This window comes from Ursus maritimus, unplaced genomic scaffold (genome assembly GCF_017311325.1).
Source record: "Ursus maritimus isolate PB19 unplaced genomic scaffold, ASM1731132v1 scaffold_5, whole genome shotgun sequence".
Taxonomy (NCBI): Eukaryota; Metazoa; Chordata; class Mammalia; order Carnivora; family Ursidae; genus Ursus; species Ursus maritimus.
In genome coordinates, this window is record NW_024426663.1 from 87,445,295 (window position 1) to 87,462,700 (window position 17,406).

Here is a 17,406-nt window from a genome sequence, read left to right on the forward strand (position 1 = left end):
AATGATAAAATGAACAAATGCATATTTGAAACATGAAATGACTTCCAGTTTTTTATTCAAAATCCACATATTACCAGAAATTATAAAAGATCCATTAAAATGTCATTTATTAAATTTATATTTTTAAAAAATTCAGATTTATGTATACATTGATCAGTTTAAATCAGTTTATTAGAGAACTTTTTAAGAAAAAAATTCTCCTGAGAAAGTAAAAATTTTATATTTATATGTAATGTATCAGAAATTCAGTCCAATGTTTTCACCACTTATAAATACTTCTAAAAGCCAGAATAACACAAACATAGAGATTCATCTCAAGATTCAAGATGAGGAAAAAAATTATTGCAAGTTAGTATTTGCCACCACTGACTAACAACACGTTCAACTATACTGCTAGACAATTGAAGTTCTTAAAAGTATAAATTCTGGCAAAAACAAATTTGAAGAAAAGTGAGCCAAAGAAACTTATGACCAATGAAGACATCACAGAATGTTGTATTACTATTTATCATATGTAAAATTACAACACAAAAATACTGTTTGTCATTTGTATTGCATTTCACAGGTAATAAATTAATTTTGAAGAAAAAAAGTCTTGCTTTTTGAACAAGAGACCTCATATTTTCATTTCATGCTGTGCCCTGTAAATTATTCAGGGGTATGAGCAGTCTCCTTTCTGCCAAATCTGAGGAAGTAAAGACCATTTCTTCACTTACCAGTGAGGAGCAGTAATAGCAATCTATTTGAGTTGGAAGTTCACCTGAAAACTGAGAGGTGTTTATTAGATTTGATAGTGGTTCCTGTCTTGAAAAGTGATTTATCAATGACTAAAATCAGTGTATGTAAGTTGACCTCCCCCCAACCTGTTTCAGTAAAGCCATGAAACATAGTGAGTGGAAAATAAAATATCACGTAAGAAACATGATCTCATACAAAGATAGCAGTGGCTATTGAGCATGTGGTTAGTGTGGGAGTGGTTATGGGAATGTCTTTGAAATTGTTAATCCTACTAAACTTTCAATACAGTCAGCTTATAATTAACCTCACAATTTCTTGATCTCAGTTGACACATCCAAGTCTTATACTTGATCTGGAGGAATACTTGATATGAAATCATTTTTCTAGGATTCATTTCCCTAAAAGGAGCATTAGCTTGTTATATTTTATTCAGAACGGTACATGGATTTTAGAATCCCTGATGAAATCTCAGCTTAATCTTTATGAAAAGTAAGTTACCATAAATTGAAAAAAAAAAAAAAAGTAACTACAGGTAAGTCATAACTCTGTAAGAAGTTTTCTGACTTTCAGTTAAATTCAGGTATTCAGGAAAACTTTATTTTTCTGTTTACACGTATTGGTAAATAAATTGCAAGTACTAGAACTGTTATGGTGAATGACATTATTTCTACATGAAAAAGAACCATTTTCATTGCGAACATATTAGCAAACAATGAGTGCATTTGAAATTCATGAGAAAAAGCACCATAAAGGAAAAAAAAGAATAAGGCTCATAATTACACATATATGTGCAAGATAATTTTGTCCACATATGAATGATTTTCTTCTCTTCTGATTTTAGTACTTGCATTCTAAGTATAAAGTAATATTTTATTTACTGTACACTGATGAATGGACTTATAATCAATGTTGGGTACATATGCAAAAAAGCTTGTCTATCTTTTCACAAAGCAGATTCTCTGAATCACTCTTCTCAGGGCCCCCATCACTTCCTTGTTTCTCAGGCTGTAGATGATGGGGTTGAGCATTGGGGTCAGATGGTGTAGAAGACAGCTAAGACCTTGTCCTCTGTGGGAGATTGGAAGGATCTTGGGCATAGACACGTATAAGAAAAGGGTGCAAAGTATAAAGTGACCACAGTGAGGTGGGTGATGCAGGTGGAATAGGCCTTCTTCCTCCCTTCAGTTGACTGCATGTGGCAGATTGTAAAGAGGACCCAGCCATAGGAACATGCAGTGCCAATGAAAGGAAACACAAGGAAGAGGGTGGTGCTCACAAAAACCGTGTACTCATAGACCCAGGTGTCCATGCAGGCCAGAGTCAACATGGCGGGGACATCACAGAAGAAATGGTTGATGGTCCTGGATCAACAGTAAGGGATATGGAGAGCATATACAGTATGGGCACAGGAGTTGATTGAGCCCATGACCCAAGATCCTGTTATCATCAGCACACACACTTTTTTGCTCATATGGTTGGGATAGTGGAGAGGAAAAAAAATAGCCACATAACAATCATAGGCCATAGATATCAGGAGCAATGCTTCTGCACCTGCTAAAGTCAAGAAGAAGAAGCTCTGAAACCCACACCTGATGAAGGATATAGACTTATTTCCAAACACAAAATTGGAAACCATTCTGGGGACAATTGTGGAGATGTAGTTTAGGTCAATGAGAGAGACCTGACTAAGAAATACATGGGTGTGTGGAGATGGGTGTCTAGGAAGATGAGGAGAATCATGGACAGGTTGCCAAACAGAGCCATTAGAAAATAAGAATGATGACAATGAAGAAGAAGAGGTCAATTCTTTTTGGTGGGAACAACCCCAAGAGGATGAAATCAGTTGATGTTTAAGTATAATTTCCCATGGGGCATTGATAGGATTTTCCTACAAGCAGACAGAAAAGTGAGTCAAGCATGCAACAAGAGGATCTTTTTAATGTATCATTTTAGTCAGACTGCATATTATTTAAAATGTTAAAAGTCTTAAGTGAAGTATGGTGACTAACATAATATAATAAAAAATCATTATTAAAAAAAAGTCTTAAGTGAATAACTGAAATTTTCTATTTTGGAGAAACAAAACAAAACACTTATTTAGTGACCCAGAGATCAAAATTTGAAGATGTAGGCATTCGTAGCCTATGTCTTTTCTAGAAAATCCTTAAAGTCATTAAAAATACCACATATTTGTTAAGAATTCACTAGGAAAATTATGTTTATGACTGTACACAAACACAAACTTTGCCAAAAATCAGATGTTTATTCAAAATACATGCATAAAAAAATCAATGTAAATACATACATTATTTAGTTATTTTAAGAATAAATGCTTATGACCCATAAAGGATGATCCTTCTTTCATATCTAAGACTTACTTCTAAAGCTGCAACAGCCTATCAGCTTCTGTTGAGAATCAACATTTCCCTCTTGAGTCCTCTTTACACGGTAACATCTAATCAAACATCCTTGAAGTCAGGTAAAAGTATTGCTTTCATCTGTTATGAAATCTTAAATGGATCCTTATTGTCAAGTGCAATTTATAGAAAATCGTTTCTTTCTGCCTCCTCAACCAGTTTCTGAAAGCTCATGTAGACCCTTCAACTAAATATGTACACACCATACTCATGGTAAGTTTCACAAATATGAAAGAGTTCTTCCAAATAGCATTATGGTTTTCTTCTTTATTTTATTTTTATTTATTTTTTTATAAAAAATTTTTATTATATTATGTTAGTCACCATACAGTACATCCCAAGTTTTTGATGTAAAGTTCCATGATTCATTACTTGTGTATAACAGCCAGTGCACCATGTAATACATGCCTTCCTTAATACCCATCACCAGCCTATCCCAATCCCCTATCCCCTCCCCTCTGAAGCCCTCAGTTTGTTTCCCAGAGTCCATAGTCTCTCATCGTTCAAATAGCATTATGTTTTATGTCTCTCTGTTTATCCAGCACTTATATGATATACACTATGGTGTTTTGTTTCACTCATTTTTTTCTTTTGTTTCTTCTCTTAAAAGTTTTTATTTAAATTCTAGTTAGTTAACTTAGAGTGTGATATTAGCCTCAGGTGCAGAACTTAGTGATTCCTAGGGGCGCCTGGGTGGCACAGCGGTTAAGCATCTGCCTTCGGCTCAGGGCGTGATCCTGGCGTTATGGGATCGAGCCCCACATCAGGCTCCTCCGCTATGAGCCTGCTTCTTCCTCTCCCACTCCTGCTTATTGTTCCCTCTCTCGCTGGCTGTCTGTATCTCTGTCAAATAAATAAATAAAATCTTTAAATAAAAAAAAAAGAACTTAGTGATTCCTCACTTACATACAACACCCAATGTTCATCAATACAAGGCACTTCTTAATTCCATCTCTTCTTCACCCATCCCCAACACACCTCCCCTCAAGTAACCTTCAGTTTGTCCTCTATAGTGAAGAGTCTGTTTCTTGGCTTACCTGTCTCTGCCTTTTTTGGCCTTATGATTAGTTTTGTTTCTTAAATTCTACATCTGAGTGAAATATTTTATTTACACGTCCCAATTCTAGATCAGTGTGTGAATTTAATCACATGTATTTGTCATCTGTCCCTCTTAAGAACCAAATATTATAACAAATATTGATAACAAAAAATTATAAGTAAAAATAGAACAGATGTCAAAAGGCACAATGAGAGATAAAATAGTTCAGGACTGTTTGAATGAATGAATTTAGATTAAAAATGGTAATTCACTTAATTGGAAAAAAAAAAAAAGGAAATAGCGTCCTAAGTTTCCGGTGGAGGTGTGAGGAGGAATTCTCCACTGACATCATAAGTGAACAAGCTCTACACAGTATGCAGTATTTTAGTCATAAGTATTATTCTAGAGCCAAATGATACCAGGCTTTTAGTAAATCTCCACACGAAACAGGAATATGCACACATATGTGCACACTCACACTCACACACAGATACAAAATGAGCCCAAATGTTTGGGGAAAGCTTTTTAAAAGATTTATTACTTACATTTTAGAGAGGGTGTGCCAGGAATGGGGGGATGGGGCAGAGAGAGAGGTAGACAGAAGTACACTCCCTGCCTATGTGGGGCTCAACATGGGCCTCAATCCCAGGACCCTGAGATTATGATCTTGGTCAAAAACAAGAGTCGAACGCTTAACTGACTGAGTCACCCACATGCACCATAGATTAAGTGAAAGTTAAAGATAAGCTGAAGAAACAAATCTACCAGAGTTAAAAGAAAACAACAGCAACAAAACATGAAAGATTGTCATTTTTTAAAGTTTGGAGAACTGGAGAATTAATATACAGGAACACATATATGCTTATTGTCATCCTAAGAAATACATACACCAAAATAATAATTAAGTTAATATTATCAAAAGAAAATTGTTTTCAAAATTATATATATGATCCACCATATTCAAACAGCAAACACAGAACAGAGAAAATTTAATGAAAATTATTTTATTGAAAGATGCTTTCTTAATAATTCTACATGTTTTCTTGAAAACATTTTCTAAAAATTCTCAATATTGCCTGTAAACATATGGTCCTAAAAATGTCTTGACAGAGATAATAGTAAGAATGATAAGTACCAACAAGAAGATAGTACATAGAAAGAGGAACTAAAATATCATCAGGTTTTATAACAATTTATTATTTTTTGTATCTTAGTAATATATATTAGAACATAAACAATGCTGTCAACCTTGCCATTTTTTTGATGTAAAGTACGATGATTCATTAGTTGTGTATAACACCCAGTGCACCATGCAATACATGCCCTCCTTACTACTCATCACCAGCCTATCCCATTCCCCCACCTCCCTCCCCTCTGAAGCCCTCAGTTTGTTTCTCAGAGTCCATAGTCTCTTGCCATTCCACCACAAAATGGGATGTAATTATTTTAAAAGGATAGGAAAAGAGAAAATGATTTAGATGTAATTGTACATGGAGGGGGAATTTCTCCATCTATAGTGACTGGAGTGATGAGCCAAAGATGGTCTTTGATATTTAAAATTTAATTATTAAAGATAGACATATCAGTGGAAAATACATGGGTAAATAGAAACAAAAAGTGGTAAAATAACATGAAATGTTTTCCTTGTAGATAAGAAGGAATGGGACCATTGTTTTACCCTATGAGGTGTTGAGATCATGTTCTTACCTTACTTGAATAAAATACCAACATGATAGAAAACTGATGGTGCAATTAAAAATGCAATACAGTACCTTTCACAACTATCATTCTCCTCGATGGTGAAAAATGAAATCTTTTCCTCTAAAAAAAACAAAAAACAAACCAAAAACAAAACAAACAAACAAAAAAACTAACAAAGAAAGTTTTAATCAACATTGCTCTGGAATTATAACCAGAGGAATCAGGCAGAAAATAAAAAGACAATATCCAAATTGGAAATAAAGAAGTAAAACTATCTTGGTTTGCAAACATTATCTTATATGTTGAAAATTCTAAAGTGTCTACAAAAATATGTTAGAACTAATAAATTTAGCAAAGTTTTAGAATACAAAATCCTTTATACTTCTATCCACTAATAATGTACAATCATAAGAATTCTTTTAAAATGACACATTATATTTGCAATATAATAAAAAATAAGTACTTGGGAATAAACTTAAGAAGTTGGAGAAAATGGTGCACTGAAAATCACAAAATATTGCTGAAAGAAATTGAAGAAAAGACAATTAACAAAAACACCCTGTGTTCATGAATTGGTAAACTTCATATTATTAAGATTGACATCTACATATTATTAAGATTGACATCTATTAAGATTGACATGATACTATAAGCCAACTATAGATTCAATGAAATGTCTATCATAATCCCAATGAGATTTTTGCAGAAATAGAAAAATACATCCTAGAATGAATATATCATCTCAGGTTACCCTGGATAGCCAGAACAATCTTATGAAATAATAGGAGAGCTCACTCTTTCTAATCAAAAACTAAAAAGCCATAATAATAAAAAACAGTGCAGCATTAGTACAAACAGACACAAACCAATAAAACAAATATATGAGAATAAACACTTCCCATATGTAATCAAATGATTTTTGACCACAATTTCCAAGCCACTTGTGGGCTTTTCTTTCTTTCTTTTAAAAGAATAATTTATTATATTTTCAGAGAGAGAGGCAGACAGGCAGAGAATCTCAAGGAGACTGCCCACTGCATGAAGACCTACGTGGGGCTCCATGTCACAACCCTGAGATTATGACCTGAGCCAAAATCAAGAGTTGGACACTTAACCAACTAAGCCACTAAGGTGCCCCAATGGGGGTGTCTTTTCAATCAATTGTGCACGGAAAATGGATATCGCACATGCAAATAATATAATTGAAATATTACCTTACACTATACATAGAATGTAACTTAAATGGATCAAATAGCTAAATAGAGTGATAAAACTATAAACTTTTGCAATACAGTGGCAGAGTAGGGGATCTCATTTCATCTGACCTCTTGAATTTAGCTGGATATCTATCAAACCATTCTGAACACACATGAATTCAACCTGAGATGTAAGATTTATCTGGATCTCTAGAAGCAGAAAAAACAATTTCTTTTTGAAAGCTAGGAGGTGTGGAACCTTGAATCTTGGGGGAAATATCGGAAGATAAACAGAGCAGGGAGGGATCCTCCATAAGCTGGCCATCAGAAAGTGATATAACACCGAGCATAAAATTGGGACCCTTAGAAATCTGCTCCAGTGAGAGACATCCCTTTCTGAAAAGAGCATGGGAGATGAATAGGGCAGAATTCTAGGTGGATCATTGTGGTTTCAGGATTCCAGGAGACTCAGAAAGTACAGGTGAGCCTGAACCAATAGAGTGCCCAAGAAGTGGAGTGGGGAGACTGCTTATGATCAGTGAGCCCAGAAGGGACTCTCAGCTCCAGTTGCCATAAACCATGAGCTGGTCCAGTAGGGAAACCACTCTCTGTCTGACCACCATGAAAATTACTGGAAGGCAATCACTGTTTAACATCCCAGGGAAGATATAAATGATTTGTGCCCACAACAGGGCAAAAGGTCTCAGGGCAGCGTGGCCGATGAAAGGACACTGGGGGGCACCCAGACATAACCTGGAAGCCATGGAAAAGGGTGCATGCATGAGCCCACAGCCACTCACACTTGCAAAGTCACAAAGCACAGAGACACTCCCAGATCCCCAGAATTCCCCCAGGAGAGTTGCAGCAGGTGAAAATAGTTTGAGTCTGTGGAGTTTGGTACACACTTTCTGTGGAGATGGTTTGACCTGGAGGGTTTATTGAAGAAAGGGGACCACAAACGTGTGGCTCTGGACCAGAGATCCCTGCACAGCCATATATACTCTGACCCTCTAAAGAGAAGTGGAAAGATGCCAGGGAACAAAAGCCAAGCTGCCAACAAGCTCACATTAAGCCCATCCCCCTGACAAGCGGTGGGGCAACTCCACCCAGGCAAAGATGCCTGAGAAGAAAAGAAGCAGGCCCTGCCCCCAGAAGACAGACTGGAAGAACACCTGAATGATAAGCTTATTTCCCACAGGACTGTAAAATTCCAACACCTGGCGAAAATAATATAGGGAGGTCCAGGTGTTCTGATTTCTTTTCACTTATATATATATGAGTTCTGATTTCTTTGTACTTTTGGGATATAGTGTCTTCTAACACACAGACCAAAAAACAACCAGGAACAGGCAGATCACCCTGCTTTGAGATTATAATCTCTCTCACAGCCTCCAGCTCTTTTTTTTTTTCTTTCTTTTTTTATTGTTTTCGATCATATTGGCTTTGGTTGCATATCTGTGGTACCTTCCGACCACTTCAGGTTTTTTCTAGCGTGCTTGGGACATAGTTGATATTTTGGACCCTGTTGATTTGCTCAACCATCCCTTAACAAAATGACTAAGAGGAGGAACTACCATGGACCATAGTTGATAGTTGATATTTTTGACCCTGTTCATTTGCTCAACCATCCTTAACAAAATGACTAAGAGGAGGAACTACCAACAAATAAAAGAAACAGAGACAACACCCTCAGCCACACATGAATGGATATGGATATAAGCAAGATGTCAAATTAGAATTCAGGATAGCAATCATAAAATCAATAGCAATGCTGGAAAAAAGTAGTAGTGGCAATATAGAATCTTTAGGGGCAGAAATGAGATCTAATCAGGCTGAACTTAAAAATGCTATGAATGAGATGCAGTCTTAACTGGATACTCTAACAACCAGGGTAAATGAGGCAGAAGAACATATAAATGATCTAGAAGATAAGCTGATGGAAGGGAAGGAAACTGAGGAAAACAGAGATTCATAGCTTGTAGCCCATGAAAATTGACATATAGAGACTAAAGATGCCATGAAATGTTCCAATAACATTTCTAGAGAAAGAGAGGACTAGAAAGTATATTTGAGCAAATCATAGATGAGAACTTCCCTAATCTGGTGAAGGAAACAAGCATTCATGTCCAAGAGACAGAGGAGCCCTCCCAAAATCAATAAAAATAGATCAACACCCCAGCATATACTAGTGAACCTTGCAAATCTTACAGCCAAAGAAAATATCCTGAGAGTAGCTAGAGAGAGGAGGTTCCTTACATATGGAGGGAAGAACATCAGAATAATTACAGTCCTATACACAGAGACCTGGCAAGCCAGAAAGGGTTGATAAGACATATCCAGTGTACTAAATGAGAAGAATATGCAGGCAAGAATACTTTATCCAGCAAGGCTGTCATTCAGAATGGAAGGAGAGATAAAGAGCTTCCAGGATAGGAAGAAACTGAAAGAATATGTGACCACCAATCCAGCCCTGCAGGAAATGTTAAGGGGGATTCTCTAAGCAAAGAGAGACCCACAAGTGATATAGACCAGAAATTAGCAGAGAAATCTACAGAAACAAGGACTTTACAGGCAATACAATGATAATAATTTCATATCTTTCAATAATTACTCTCATTTCTAGAAGAAATGGATGCATTGCTGGAAACTTAAAAACTACCAAGACTTAAACAGGAAGAACATTCTGAACAGACAAATAACCAGCAAGGAAACTGAAACAGAATTCAAAAACCTCCCAAAAAACAAGAGCCCAGGACCATATGGCTTCCCAGGGGAATTCTACCAAATATTTAAAGAAGAAATAATACTTATTCTACTGAAGCTCTTTCAAAAAAATAGAAATGGAAGGAAACCTTCCAAACTCATTCTATGAGGCTGGCATTACCCCAATCCCAAAACTGGACAAAGATCCCATCAAAAAGGAGAATTACACACCAATATCCTTGATGAACATGGATGCCGATATACTCACCAAGATCCTAGCTAATAGGATCCAACAGTATATTGAAAATATTATTCACCATGACCAGGTGGGGTTCATTCCTGGGATGCAAGTGTGGTTCAACATTCACAAATCAATCAATGTGACAGAGCACATTAATAAAAGATAAGAACCACATGATCCTCTCAGTTGATGTAGAATAAGCATTTGACAAAATACAGCATCTTTTCCTGATTAAAATGGTTCAAAATATAGAAATAGAGGGAACATACCTCAATATCATAAAAACAATCTCTGAAAAGTCCACAGTGAATATCATTCTCAGTGGGGAAAACAACAAGGATGTCCACTCTTACCAATATTATTCAACGTAGTACTAGAAGTCCTAGCGTCAGCAATCAGAGAGCAGAAAGAAATAAATGGTATTCAAATTGGCAAAGAAGAAGTCAAACTATTGCTCTTCAGAGATGACATGCTACTTTATGTGCCAGATCCAAAAGACCCCACACCAAATTACTAGAACTCATATACCAATGCAGTAATGTGGTAAGATACAAAATCAATGCACAGAAATCAGTTGCATTTCTATACACTAATAATGAGAGTAAAGAAAGAGAAATTAGGGAATCAATTCCATTTACAATATCACCAAAAGCCATAAGATACCTTGGAATAAACCTAAACAAAGTGGTATAGCATCTATACTCTAGAAACTATAGAAGACTTATGACAGAAATTGAAGAAGACACAAAAAGATGAAAAAACATCCCATGCTCATGGATTGGAAGACAAAACATAGTTAAAATGTCTATGCTGCCCAGATCAATCTATACTTTCCACACCATACTGATCAAAATACCAATGGCATTTTTCAAAGTGCTAGAATAAACAATCCTAAAGTTTGTATGGAATGAGAAAAGAACCAAATCACCAAGACAACGTTGAAAAAGAAAAACAAAGCTGGAGGCATCATGTTTCCTGATTTCATGCTATTTTACAAGGCTATGATCACCAAGACAGCATGCTATTGTCACAAAAACAGCCAACTGCATCAATGGAACACAATAGAGAGCCCACAATGGACCCTCACCTCTATGGTCCACTAATCTTTGACAAAGCAGGAAAGAATATCCAATAGAAAAAAGACAGTCTATTCAATAAATTGTGCTGGGAAAATTGGACACCTACATGCAGAAGAATGAAACTGAACCATTCTCTTAGACCCTATTCAAAAATAGACTCTAAATGCATGAAAGACCTCAGTGTGAGACAGGAATCCATCCAAATCCTAAAGGAGAACACATGCAGTAACTTCTTCAACACTGGTCACAGTGACTTCTTTCAAGAGACATCTCTAAAGGCAAGGGAAACAAATCATAAATGAACTATTGGGACTTCATCAAGACAAAAAGGCTTCTGCACTGCAAAAGAAACAGTCAACAAAACTAAGAGGCAACCCATGGAATGGGAGAAGATATTTGCAAATCATGTATCAGAAAAAGGGCTGGTATTCAAGATCTATAAAGAGCTTCTCAAACTCAACACCCAAAAAACAGTGAGGAAATGGGCAGAAGACATGAACAGACACTTCTCCAAAGAAGACATACAAATGACTAACAGACACAAGAAAAAATGCTCTGTATCACTAACCATCAGGGAAATACAACTCAAAACCACAATGATATACCACCTTACACCAGTTAGAATGGCAAAAATTAACAAGGCAGTAAATAGTAAATGTTGGCAAGGAAGTGGAAAAAGGGGAACACTCTTACACTGTTGGTGGGAATGCAAGCTGATACAGCCACTCTGGAAAACGGTATGAAGGTTCTTTTAGACATTAAAAATAGAGCTACCTTACAACCCATCAATTGCACTACTAGGTATTACCCCAAAGATACAGATGTAGTTAAACAAAGGAGCACATGCACCCCAATGTTCATAGCAACAATGTCCACAATAGCCAAATGGTGGAAGGAGCTGAGATGTCCTTCAACAGATGAATGGGTAAAGTAGATGTGGTCCATATATACAACAGAGTATTACTCAGCCATCAGAAAGGATGATTACCCAACATTTGCATCAACATCATTGGAACTGGGTGATATTATGCTAAGTGAAATAAGTCAAGCAGAAAAAGACAATTATCATATGGTTTCATTCATAGGTGGAATACAGAAATAGCACAGATGATGATAGGGGAAGGGACTGAAAACTGAATGGGAAGAAATATGAAAAGGAGACAAATCAGGAGAAACTCTGGACCCCAGGAAACAAACTGAGGGTTGCAGAAGGGAGAGGGATGGGGTATAACCTGGTGATGGGTATTAAGGAGGGCATGTTTTGTGCTGAGCATTGGGTGTTATACACAACTAATGATTCATTGAATGCTACATCAAAAATGAATGATGTACTATACGCTGGCTAACTCAACATAATTTTTAAAAAAGTAAAAACAAGATAATAATAAACCTAAAATCACCCTAGGATCCAGCAATTCCACTTCTGAGTATCAGAATTTAGAAGAGATATTTGTATATCCACATTTATGGCAGCTTTATTCACAGTAACTGAAAGGTAGAAGCCACAAAAGTGTCTACAAAATACAGGGTATATATATGATATTATTCAGTTTAGAAAAGGACAAAAATTCTGTTATATGCTACAACATAAATGTAGCATATGTATGATTTCATATGCACAAGTTACTCAGAGTTATCAAATTCTTAGAGATGAAAGTGGAATGGGGGCTTCCAGGGGCTGGGGGAAGGAGAAGTGGAGAGTTAATATTTAATGGGTGTGGAGTTACAGTGGGGTAAGATGAAAATGTTCTGGGGTGATGATGGTAATGGTTGAACAATAATGTGAATTCAGTTAATGTCATTGCAATGTACACTTAAGCACATATAAAATTGTAATTTTATAATATGTATATATATTTTCTTCCAAAACTATCGTTTGGATTTAATGTGATATTACATATTAGATCATTTCCATAGTATACTATTTATATTAGTAACTTAATTATTCACAATTATATAAATGTAATATTTAAATTACCAGTAGAATTGTGATTATTCTTATCATATGTATTTTATATAAGGCTGAGTGATGAAGTTTACAATGAGGCAGTTAGTTTTATTTCCTTCTACAGGTGAATAAAATCAGCACAGAATAGAAACAATGAATAGCATATTGTATTTGATATTTGATGCCATGTATTATGACTGCCACATTAGCATTTTTTATTACTCATGCTGCAATGTTCTAATATCCAGACATGGGCTATTATTTAATGGGCCCCTGAATCTGACAGGGATGTATGTTCAACTGTTGAATATTAGCCTTGAATATTTCAAGGCATAAAGAAGACATATTTTCTTAGGTAAAACTAAATCCAGGTAGCTTATTTTTGCTCCCTTTATGTTGGTTTTATTCATTCAAAAACAAACAAACAAAGAAACAAAAAACAACCTATATTGAGCTTATTTACAACACATTTTCAATCTCTTTGAGTTTTTTTAAGGTTCATTTATTTGAGAGAAAGAGTGTGAGTGGGGCAAGAACAAAGGGGAGGGAGACGGACAAACTTACTCTATGCTGAGCACAGAGCCTGATGCAAGGCTTGATCCCAGGACCCTGAGATACTGACCTGAGCCAAAACCAAGGTTCAGATGCTTAATCAACTGAGCCACCCAGGTGCCCCTGAATCACTTTGATTGTTGTTGTTGTTGTCATTGTTGTTTGTTAGACCTTCAAATTTACTCACTTTACCAGATTCAGTGTCAGTGTTGGTATCCAAAGCCAACTTCTGATAGCACTCAGGGAATGTGAGAAACACAGGCATGGCTCCCTGAAAACTCTTTCAAATTCACTCTCAACTTCTTTTTTGATTTTGTTTTTAATTTCCCTGAAAACTTTGCAATTTGGGCATCAACATTACAGAATATATGGGAAGAAAGAAGTAGCAGAAAACATTCTGATGATGGTTTAATGGTGAACAGAAAAAACAAGCCTAGAATCCTGATACTGTCCTACATAGAAGAGAAGATAAAAGTATGAAGATAAAGGTATTAAGATAAGTTGATAACTGCAAAGTGTCAGAATATGTTCCAGAATTAAATTGTATTTGATCCTGACCTCTAGCTCTTGAACTTGATATCACACTAATATTTTATAGATGATAAAATTGAGAGGCAGGGATTTTTTTAATATTTTTTTATTTTTATTTATTTATTTTTTTATGTAAAGGTCGATGATTCATTAGTTGTGTATAACACCCAGTGCACAATGCATTACCTGCCCTCCTTATTACCCATCACCAGTCTATCCCATTCCATGCCCCCTCCCCTCTGAAGGGCTCCTTTGTTTCTCAGATTCCATAGTCTCTCATGCTTCATTCCCCCTTCTGATTAACCCCCCTTTCTGTATCCCTTTCTTCTCCTACTGATCATCCTAGTTCTTATGTTCTATAGATGAGAGAAACCATATGATAATTGTCTTTCTCTGCTTGACTTATTTTACTTAGCATTATCTCCTCCAATACCGTCCATGTCGCAGCAAATGCTGAGAAATCGTCCAGAGGCAGAGATTCTAAGTGAATTTAACTTAAATATATATACTTGGATAACTGGATTCCATAATCTATTTATCTATCTACTATCTATTTGTATAATGCATCCCCCATCTTCTCCCTCAAATATTAAATATTTTGAGATAATTTATCTGAAATGAGAGTGGGTCATTTTTTTCCCCCAACACACACACAAACTGAAAAATGAAGAATAAATAATAAATTAAGGTTATTAAAATAGTAATTCTATATAAGTAATAGAAGGTAAAGAATGTATGTGAAAACTTCCTAAAAACATAAAATTATTTTAGTGTTTATAGTTCTATTTGAACATATTCTATTTTCTCAGATATACTGGCTGTGCTGTATTTTCACTTGACCCCACTACAATGACACACATTACCTGATAAAACTAGTCTCTCAAAACCTCTAAATAAAATTCATGTTCTGTTCCCAATGCAAAGGGTCCTTACCTAAGAGATTTTGATTGCAAAGGCACAGCTAGATTATCTCTTGTGTAATTTATATTGTAGATGTTCATATTCTCCAAAATCATCCAAATACTACCCAATTTCAAAATGAATTACATATAACTTTACATAAAAAAATTTAAATTAAAAAAAAAGAAAAAAGAAAAAAAAGAAAATTAAATATGAAAAAAAAATGATTTGTCGGGGCATCCTGGTGACTCAGTCAGTTAATCATCTGCCTTTGGCTCAGGTCATGATCCCAGGGTCCTGGGACCAAGTCCCACCTTGGGCTCCTTGCTCAGCAAGGAGTCTGCTTCCCCATCTCCCTGCCCCTCCTCCTGCTTATGCTCTCTCTGACAAATAAATAAAATCTTTAAAATAAATAAATAAATAAAATGATTTCTCATTCTTAAAAAGATAAACATGATCACAGAGATATGTAGTGAGTTTTTCAAGCCTGTGCGGTGACCCAGTGATAGAGTTGGGAAATGTCCTCTAGAACCTAGTTAATACAGAATTTTCCACTGACACACAGTTTTTATGTCTCTTCATTTTTGATCAAAACTAGTCTCCAAAAAATAAATAATTCATGATCACACTGTAAGTCTGATCATTTACGTAGGCGCAAAAACGTATCAATTTACCTAAGAAGCCTCCTAAACGTGTTTTTGCTGGAAGAGTTATAAAAATTACAGATTAGAATTTTAAGAGCCTGTCAAGCCCAACACTCTCCACCAGGTTTCATAGGAGTTTGAAGTGTTTTCTCAGATCCGTGAAATAGCTTAAATTCTGAATCTTCCCCAAAGTGATTTTTGTGATTGACCTGGAGGCCTGGGAATCTAGTAAACACGTTACCAGATCAATTTTCCCAGGAGGACTTTTGAATACTTTAGCTACATAAAGTCAATCCTAGTTCTTAAAAACTGGCTGATCATATTTCAATGTGAATTATTTTAAAAATATATAAAAAATAATGGTTTTGCATAGCCACCAGTTACAAAAAGGTTACATCATTGTAAAATGGCTTTTATAGAATCAGACTGAGATGATCCAGAAGAGGGTCCTCTGGGTTCTAGATCAGTGTAAATCTTCACAGATTCCTTTCCTGGAATTCTGCATGAGATTTCACATCCTTTCAAGTGTTTCCACAGCTGATTGTACTAAAGAGACTATGAGTTTGTAGTTTGCATTTCTTTCCTGAATTAGGAATTTTAATGATAATATTTAGTATTCAAACAATGTGTACTTTCATTTTTAAAAAGAACTATAATTTTTTTTTTAAATATAAGGATATCTAACACACAGTGAATATTTGTGTAGGTACATGTTTGCATGATTCCCATCCAAATAGTTCCTTAAGGAGTCGGAGTTAAGATGGCGGAGGAGTAGGGGACACCTTTTTCAGCCAGTCCCCTGAGTCGAGCTGGATAGGTACCAGACCAGCCTAAATAACCATGGAATCAGCCTGAGACGCAGGATGATGCATCTGGATCTCTACAAATGAACATCTCCAGCGCTGAGTATTGAGGTACGAAGAGGGGAGCTGTAAACCGTGCACAGATATCGGAAGATAAACGGAAGGGGGAGGGAGCCTCCGCATTTGGGCGCCAGGAAGCGGCAGCCACCTGCACGGGGGAGTGGGCAGACTCACAGAGGGCACCCGCGAGAGAGCGGACTGAGACCAGTGAGCCCTGAACGCGCGCCACCAGGCATCTCCCGGAATACCCCGGTGTGCTCATGGGATCCAGACTGAGACCGGGAACTCCCGGAGCGCGCGTGGGGCGGCTGGCGGCTGGCGGGCCACCTGCACGGGGGAGTGGGCAGACTCACAGAGGGCACCCGCGAGAGAGCGGACTGAGACCAGTGAGCCCTGAACGCGCGCCACCAGGCATCTCCCAGAACACGGGAATCCCGATGTGTTCACGGGATCCAGACTGAGACCGGGAGCTCCTGCAGCGCGCGAGGGGCGGCTGGCGGCTGGCGGGCCACCTGCACGGGGGAGTGGGCGGACTCGTGGTCGGCACCCACGAAACAGCAGACTGAGACCCTGAACCAGGTGCGCGCGCCACCAGGCTTCTCACGAAACTCCGGAATCGAGGTGTGCTCACCGGGCATAGACTGAGACCGGGAGACCCGGGAGTGTGCGGGGCGGCCGGTGGCTGGCGGCATTAGAAACACAAAGGACAGAGATGCGCCGACCCTGAAAGTGAGGGCAGGGATGCCGGGTTGGTGCGCACATCCCGGGACGCTGCAGGGTTGAGCAGCACCAACAGTAATAGAGTTAAAGTGGCCAGAACATCAGTGGAGAATGGGCCGCAATCCCTCTGTTCT

The 17,406-nt window shown here is 37.1% G+C and overlaps 1 pseudogene; it reads right to left on the reverse strand.

Moving 5' to 3' along the window:
• Window positions 1-1,673: 1,673 nt before the first annotated feature.
• On the reverse strand, window positions 1,674-2,452 carry LOC103682447 (annotated as a pseudogene).
• Between the last annotated feature and the right edge of the window lie 14,954 nt (window positions 2,453-17,406).